Source organism: Heptranchias perlo, chromosome X, assembly GCF_035084215.1.
Source record: "Heptranchias perlo isolate sHepPer1 chromosome X, sHepPer1.hap1, whole genome shotgun sequence".
NCBI lineage: Eukaryota > Metazoa > Chordata > Chondrichthyes > Hexanchiformes > Hexanchidae > Heptranchias > Heptranchias perlo.
The window spans coordinates 21,793,642-21,802,769 of NC_090370.1; the positions used below are offsets into that span (position 1 = coordinate 21,793,642).

The 9,128-nt window shown below is 45.3% G+C and overlaps 1 non-coding gene across 1 annotated transcript; it reads left to right on the plus strand.

Annotated features, from left to right (window-relative positions):
• Window positions 1-9,038: 9,038 nt before the first annotated feature.
• On the plus strand, window positions 9,039-9,128 carry trnar-ucg (transfer RNA arginine (anticodon UCG)). The gene is given in 2 exon segments: window positions 9,039-9,075; window positions 9,093-9,128. It is a non-coding gene; the product is annotated as a tRNA-Arg (tRNA).

Sequence of the window (9,128 nt, forward strand, 5' to 3'; positions counted from 1 at the left end):
CTCAAGATGTTGTGCAGATTGAAGCTGAATATGAATTTATCCCAATTCACACGATGTCATGAATACCGAATGAAAATGCCCCTGCATTGGGCGGTAATCGAACCCCAGCTTCCTGTGAGGCAGGCGAGAATTCGACCAATGAAACACCAATGGCCGAACGGCAGTTTGCTGCATGTGTTCACTTGGAAACAGACTGGAAGAACAGAAAGTCTCACAGGCCGCAAATGAGGCTGTTTGTTGCGAACATGGTGACGACGCGGCTCCAGTAGCACAATTGGTTAGCGCGTGGGACTTGTATAAACAGTATTGAGCTCGAGCAATGCTGAGGTTGTGAATTCGAGCTTCACCTGGAGCAATTTTACCTTTTGCTTCTGAACATTTCCACCCGAGTTCAAGATGCAGCTGGTGTGTTCCATTAAGCATCTCCTTCTTCGTGTTCTCCTGTGGGCACTGAGGGTCCTCTGGCCGGATTACAATAGCAGGTGTGAGTTTATTTGTGAATGGGCGATTGGCGACAGAATGAAACGGCAAAGGAGGCGGCACGAGATCTTTAAATTTAATGAACCGAACACAATTATTCCTTTCGTGAAACAGGCATTCTTCTGTTTGAAGTGTCGTTTCGGAAAATTCGGAAGGTTAATGTGTTGCCGGTGTCACTGAGTAACGGGTGGAATTATTCCGCTTTCAGTTGTTGATCCTGTGACAGGTCGGGAGACCTTTTCCTGCTCCTGTGTGGGACAAGTTCTGCCTTTCCAGCGGAATAATAACTGTGAGAGAGTCGATCCCTGCGATGTTTTGTCAACATGTTGACCATTGTTGAGCATTCTCAGAAAAGGGCTTTGTTCTTCTCTTATCACTATTTTTACCAGAAACATTTGGAGAGTGGAATATCAGTTGGAAAGACCACTGATTGCCCGTTTACACCACCCGTCCCTTGTCTGTACAGAGATTGCTTTGTGTCGAAACTGCTTCAAAGTGAGTCTCTTCCACAGTTACCTGGAAATGTTTGGATTGGTGCAGTTATCTGCAGCTTGTTAATTGGATGGTTTACACTGAGTTTAGTTGGGCTGATCTGATTTCTTAAATTCGGAACATAGGAATATAGGAACAGGAGTAGGGCCTGCTCCGCCATTTGATAAGATCATGGCTGACCTGTGATCTAACTCCATAGACCTGCCTTTGGCACATATGCCTTAATACCTTTGGTTGCCAAAAAGCTCTCTCTTTCAGATTTAAATTTAGCAATTGAGCGAGCATCAATTGACTTTTGCAGAAGAGAGTTCCAAACTTCTACCACCCTTTGTGTGTAGAAATGATTTCTAATCTCATTCCTCAAAGGTCTGGCTCTAATTTTTAGACTGTGCCCCCTACTCCTAAAATCCCCAATCAGCGGAAATAGTTTCTCTCTATCCACCCTATCTGTTCCCCTTAATATCTTTTAAACTTCGATCAGATCACGCGTGAACGTTCTAAACTCGAGGGAATACAACCCCAATTTGTGTAATCTGTCCTCGTGACTTAATCCTTGAAGTCCGGGCATCATTCTAGTAAGCCGACGCTGCACTCCCTCCAAGGCCAATATGTCCTTCCGAAGGTGCGCTGCCCAGAACTGCTCACAATACTCCAGGTGCGGTCCAACCACGGTTTTGTATAGCTGCAGCATAACTCCTGTCCCCTTGTACTCTAGTCCTCTAGATATAAAGGCCAGCATTCCATTCGCCTTCTTGATTATTTTCTGTACCTGTTCATGAAACTTCAATGATCTATGTACCTGAACCCCTATACCCCTTTGGACATCCACTGTTTCTAACGTTTTACCATTTAGAAAGTACCCTGTTCTTTTCTCATTTTGATCCAAAGTGGATGACCTCACATTTGCCTATGTTGAATTCTATTTGCCCCAGATTTGTCCATTCATCTAATCTATCAATATCCCTTTGTAATGTTATGTTTTCATCTAAACTGCTTACAATGCCACCAATCTTTGTGTCATCGGCAAACTGAGATATGAGACTTTCCATGGCTTCATCTAAGTCATTAATAAATATTGTGAATAATGGAAGCCCCAAGACAGATCCCTGCGGGACTCCACAAGTAACATCCTGCCAATGTGTGTACCTACCCATTATCCCTACTCTCTGTCGCCTTTCACTCAGCCAACTTCCGAACCAAGTCCGTATTTTTCCCTCGATTCCATGGGCTTCTATCTAAGCTAACAGTCTCTTATGTGGGACTTTATCAAATGCCTTCTGGAAGTCCATATAAATATCATCCATTGACATTCCCCTGTCCACTACTTAAGTCACCTCTTCAAAAAATGCAATCAGCTTTGTCAGACACGACCGACATTTCACAAATCCATGCTGGCTCTCTCTGATTAACTGAAAATTCTCGAGGTGTTCAGTCACTCTATCCTTCATTATAGACTCCAGCATTTTCCCCACAACAGATGTTCGACCAACTGGTCGATTATTCCCTGGTTTCCCTCTCTCTCCTTTCTTAAATAGCGCAGTGACATGTGCAATTTTCCAATCTAGAGGGATAGTTCCTGAATCTCGAGAACTTTGAAAGATTATAGTTCGGGCATCTGCAATGTGCTCAACTCCTTCCTTTAAAACCCTGGGATGGAAACCATCTGGTCCTGGGGATTTGTCACTCTTTAGTGTTGTTATTTTCTTCATTACTGTTATTTTACTTATCTTAATTTTATTGAGTCCCTGTCCCCGATTCAATATTAGTTTTCTTGCGATTTCCAGGAAGCTGTCCTCTTTTTCTCCTGCAAATACTGACGCAAAGTAATTATTCAACACGTCCACATTTTTCCATTGTCAATTATCATATCCCCACTTTCAGTTTTTAAGGGGCCAACACTGCTCCTGACCATCCTCTTTTACCTAATATAACTATAAAAGTTTTTCGTATTGGTTTTGTTATCCATTGCGAGTTTCTTTTCATACTCTCTTTTTGTAGCTCTTACTATCTGTTCTGTGACCGTTTGTTGATCTTTGTATCTTTCCCATTCGCCAGGATCTGTGCCATTTTTTGCCTTTTTGTATGCCCTTTCATAATGTCTTATACTGTCCCTTACCTCTTCAGTTGTCCATGGCTGGTTTGTTTTGGCAAGTAGAGTTGATGCACCTCAGGGGTATAAACTGATTCTGTATCACGTTCAATGTTTCTTTAAACATTTCCCACTGATGATCAGTCGTTTTACCCATTAACAGATTTGCTCAGTTTACTGTGGACAGTCTCTGTCTCATCACATTGAAGTCGGCCTGACCCAAGTCTAGAATCTTAGCAGCTGATTCACTTTTTTCCCTTTCAAATATTACCTTGAACTCGTTCATGTTATGAACGCTTTTGGATAGATGTTCACGCACAGTCAAGCTGTTCACTAAATCTGGTTCATTCCTCATTCGAAAATCTAGAATGGCTTGCCCCCTTGTTGCCTGTAGGACATACTGCTGCAGAAAACTATCCCGGACACACTCAATAAATTCACTACCTTTCTGACAGTTGCTGGTGTGATTTTCCCAATCTATGTGATGGTTAAAATCCACCATGGAAACCACTATGCCTTTGTTAAACGCTTGTCTAATCCCTGCATTTATACAATCTCGCACTTCAGAGCTGCTGCCAGGGGTCCTATACACTACTCCCACTATAGTCTTGGATCCTTGCCTATTTCTCAATTAAACCCATAAGGTCTCTTTTGCCTGTCTACCCCTCGTTATACCCTCCTTGATCATTGAAGTGATTTCATCTCTAATCACTCTGGCTTACTGCTCCACCTCCTCCATTTTCCCTATCTCTCATGTAGACCTTATAACCTGGTATATTTAGTTCCCAATCCTGACCATCCTGCAGCCATGTTTCAGTAATAGCTATCTTTTCATGCCCTCCAATTTGAATTTGTGCCTGTAGTTCATTTAATTAATTCCTCATACTCCGTGGGCCCATACCCTCGCCTGACCTTCAGCTTTGATGCTTGGTTAATCGCTTTAAACCTTCTAGTTTTCACTTTATCTGTAGTGTCTAAAGTACGTTTTCTTTCTGCTGCTCCACGCTTTTCCCTTCCACTTGTTCTTGAACAACTATTTGTACTATTTTTAATGTAAATTTCCCCTGGGTCCTCCCGTCTCTTACTTCTGTCAACTTTACTCTCTTCTGACTCCCCGCTCAGGTTCCCATCCTCCTGCCACTCCAGTTTAAACCCTCGCCAACAGCAGTAGCAACTCCCCCTGCGAGGCTATTAGTCCCGGATCTGTTGAGGTGCAACCCGTCCGGCTTGTACAGTTCCCACCTTCCCAGAATCGGTCCCAATTCCTCAGGAATCTAAATCCCTCTCTCCTGCACCAACCCTCCAGCCACGCATTCACCTGATCTATTCTCCCATTCCTATAATCACTAACACGTGGCACTTGGAGTAATCCTGAGATTACTACCCTTGAGGTCCTGCTTTTTAACTCATTTCCTAACTCCTTATATTCTGCTTGCAGGACCTCATCCCTCTTTTTCACTATGTCGTTGGTACCGATATGGAGCACGACCTCTGGCTGTTCACCCTCCCCCTTCAGAATGTCCTGCAGCCGCTCAGTGACATCCATGACCCTGGCACCAGAGAGGTAACATACCATCCTGGAATCACGTTTGCGGCCGCAGAAACGCCTTTCTGCTCCCCTAACTATAGAATCCCCGATCACTATTGGTCTCGTGACCTTTCTCCTCCCCCCACTTTACAGCTGAGCCTCCCATGGTGCTTTGGACTTGGCTCTGTCTGCACTCCCCAGAGGAACCCTTTCCCTCACCATTACCCAGAACTGAATACTGGTTGGAGATTGAGATGCCCTCAGGGGAATTCTGCACTAACCCGGACCTCGAGCTCCACCAGCTGTCGACACTTCCTGCACATGTGCTTGTCCAGGACACGGGAAGAGTCCTGGAGTTCCCACATGGCACAGGTCGTGCATTCGACAGGTTTGAGCTGCCCTGCCATGCCTTAATTTATTAGATTAACGTAAACAAAGGAAAAACCTTAAATACGGCTTTTTTTGGTTATATTACTCGAGTTAAGTAGTTTAAGCTTTAATTTTAATGAGCTTCCAGTAGTTTTACATTTCAAGCTTTTAATTCAACTTTACCCAATTTCCAAACTCAGAGAAAAAAATCGAAGACTCACCGGCCAATCACCAGTGACGTCACTCCTTGTTTTTTTTCACCGATTGCCTCTGTGCCGCTCGGAGTGCGGGTCGGCCTTCGAGTCTGGGCCTTGAGCAGTCTCCGAGTCCTGCGCTCTCTCCCAGGTCCGCTCCCGCCTGCAGCTCCGCTCTTTTTCATCCCACCCACTCCTTGCAGACACATCCAGCATCATCGACGTGGGCGGTGGAATGCAGAGACATTCAGCGCTCCAAATCAATCCGTGCCGCCTTTAACCGAAACTCGGGAACAATGTTAACCATTTCAGCCTCTCAGATGCCGATGTTTCCAATTTCATCTTGTGCAGCCAGAACCCCTGGTGATTTTACAGTCACTGAAGTTCGCTTCATTTTCCCCAAAGTTTGGTCTGAGAGAGAACAACGAAAAATAAAGGAAAAGTGAGCGTTTCCTCATTGGTGGCGAAGCAAAATCGCTGCTTTCATTCCTTCCACCGCTGGTCTTCCTGCGGACGATGAACCTTCTGCACTCCGCTATTTTTATCTAAACAACCTGGGACTGGATACCATTTGAATGTGAAAGTGTGAGCAACAAACTGGATCAAGCGGATAGGTGGGGCTGGATATTGCAAAACAAACAGCGAAGCCACGAGGAGCAGGTCAGCTGTAACATCAGAACACAAGAAATAGGAGCAGGAGTCGGCCTCACGGCCCCTCGAGCCTGCTCCGCCATTCAATAAGATCATGGCTGATCTTCGACCTCGACTCTATTTTCCCGCCCGATCCCCATATTCTTTACACGACATTTCAAACAGAAGAATGCCTGTTTCACGAAAAGAAGAATTGTGTGTTCGGTTCTTCAGATTTAAAGATCTCGTGCCGCCTCTTTTGCCATTTCATGCTGTCGCAAATCGCCTCTCTCTCCGGCCGATTAACAACTAAACTCACACCTGCTATTTCAATATGGCCGGCCAGAGGACCCAAAGTGCCCACATGAGAACAGTAAGAAGGAGAAGCTCAATGGAACAGACCAGCTTTACCTTGAACTCCGGTGGAAATGTTCAGAAGGAAAAGATCGAACTCAACACTTCGGCATTCCTCGAGCCTGATACTATTATATAATACCGCGTGCTGACCGATTACGCTGCTAAGGCCGCGTGGTATTAATACTCTCATTAAACACCCTCATTTTCGGCCTGTAAGGTTGTATGTTCTTTCAGACAGGTTTCCAAGTGGATACATGCAGCCAATTGCCGTTCGGCTGTTGGTGTTTTCGTGGTCGAATTCTTGCCTGCCACACGGGAAGCGGGCATTCGATTACCACCCAATGCAGCAGCATTTTCTGCATTCATGACATCGCGTGAATTGGGATAAATTCATATTTAGCTTCAATCTGCAAAACATCTTCAGACTTTTTCTTTTCTCCAGGTGTGTTGCGTTCACTTAACCTCGGCTTCTATACGCAAAGGGTGGGAGACGTTTGAAACGCACTTCTGCAGATGGTAGTTGATGGCAGCTCACTTGTGAATGTTAAATCTGAGATTGATAGATTTCTGTGAACCAAGGGTAATAAGGGATATTGGGCTAAGCCAGGTATATGGAGTTAGGTCACAGGTACATATCTAAATGCCACTGCCACTTGCTGCCTCCTGATATGCGCCACCTTCACCTGCAAGAAAGCGGGACGTGTGTCTGGGTGATGGGCCTGTCATTGTTGAATAGCTGCCAGTGTGTGTCACCTATGAGTTGTGGGTGGGCGGCTTGCAACAGTGGTAATGTGTAAGAGTGAGAGGAAGCCTCTGGTTACAAGAGTTGAGTACTGATGGAAAGAGTTTGTTGGTATTTGGGGGATGGGGGGTGTATTGCATGGTGCAGTTGGTCGGAGATGAAACTTGAGAATTGCCCTCACTCAGCTTGACCACTCATGTCAAAGCAATGAACTTCTTCCTGCACTGCATCCATGTTCATGATGTTGTGCGCCTGGCATTGAATTCGTCCCCCGCTGCCTCCAACTGCCTTTTGGATATCTGTCTGGAGGGCCTCTTGCCCTCACCCACCCCTGCGGATACATCATGCTCCTCCTTCTGTTCAACTCCTGCACCACCGACTCTGAGCATCAGCAGAGAACCTTGGTTCATGCACCCTCCAGGACTGGTACCAACTCAGATCGGCAGATTGGTGAGGTCTGGCGTGCAGATCGGAGGATGTGGGATTTGGTGGTGTATAACTTTTATTCAATGTTTGAACATAACTCATCAGTGTGCAAACATAGGGATGTACCTGCATCTATGTTTTACGTGTACAACGTCTAATCTCTGTTCAGACTCCGTTTAGACAGTGGACTGTTATTTTAAGCAAATAACAGGTCCCAGCTGCCTTCAAGCGATTTCGAAGAAACATCCTCCCTTTAAGAGATTGAGCTCCCCCGGGCGGTGGAAAGTGTGAATTGCAAAGATCCCACGTGCAAGGCCCGGAATGGAACACTGATTTCAGGTGAGTCATCGGGCCAGCCGGATCTTGCGTCCTGCGTGCCCAAGGGTCATTGGGCGCGGAGTAACAGCGCATCACGCTACCTGCGCCCAAAAACGGCACTGATCCAATTCCCCCCTCCCCCCCCCCCACCAACGTTTCCTGTGTGTGCCAGTCGACAGGATTCGGATATGGTACCTGACACATGGGGCCACAGGAAGAACGAGTCCACTTAGATTGCCCTCTTCACAACTCGGACGTCCCAATGCGCTTTACAGACAACAAACCACTCGTTGAAGTGCAGTCACTGCTGACATGTAGGAAACGAGGCAGCCAATTTGCACACAGCAAGATCCCAAACACAGCGATGTGACAATGACCAGATAATGTGTTATAGTGATGTTGCTGGAGGGATAAATATTGAACAGGGTAGCAGGGAGAACTAATTACCCTATCAGTTCGAGTTTGGACCTTTGTAATGTTTTTCTTTCCTTATTTTTATCTTCATCAGATTCCAACTGATCAGAAAACTGACAACTGAACTCTCAATGAATTTTCGATAAATCTGTCACTCAAAATAAACAATGTTAGAAATAAAGAAATAAACCGGATTGAGACGGTTCACTTCAATTCAGTGAAACGTCTAATTCCGGTTAAACCGGCGCGGCGGAGTCACAGCAGCTCATCGCTGATCTGCACCTCAACTCCATTTAGCGAAACAGAAACTGGAAAATTCATGTTTCGAGACGAGTTCACTAATTTCCTGAAAAATGAATATCACTAAACCAGCAAAATATTCCCTGCCCTGATTAAAGACACAGTCGAACATATCGCAAGAAACCCGCGAATTTATTATTACACGGATAGAATACCGTGCTCAATATTAACATTAACACTGAGCGCTTTACCCCGTGGTGCGGGACCCCGTCCGCGTTTATATTTACCAAAAAAAAAGAAAACCAGAAAATAATAATCTCACCCGGCGGAATTGGGGATTGTTCGTATTTTACAGGAAAGGATGAGGCCACTGGGCCCCTCAGGCTTGGATAGTATATTCTGTTCACATTCTCCGCTCGGTGTTGTTCTCCGTGTACATTTTCCGTTTCCCGATTTGACTTTGTTTTATTTCCCGTCTCTTTATTTCGCAGACTGAGTGCGAAAGCGATTGCTTTAAAGGCAAAACGTTTTGATCAAAGATTTGAACATTGTTTATTCTGATTGTAGGTTTCTCGGAGACCCAGCGGGAGTTCAGTTGTCAGTTTCCGGATCAGTCGGAAACAGTCGAGCCAACTTGCTGCAAGAGAGAAAACAATAAATGAACAACATCAACAAAGCGAAAGGAAGAGAAAGAGACAAGCAGTGTATGAACCATCTCTGCCCAGCGTTTAGGATCATTTGGTGAATCAATTCATCATCGGCCGCGTGGCCTAATGGATAAGGCGTCTGACTTCGGTATTAACTCAAGTGGTTATCAGAAGATTGCAGGTTCGAGTCCTGCCGCGGTCG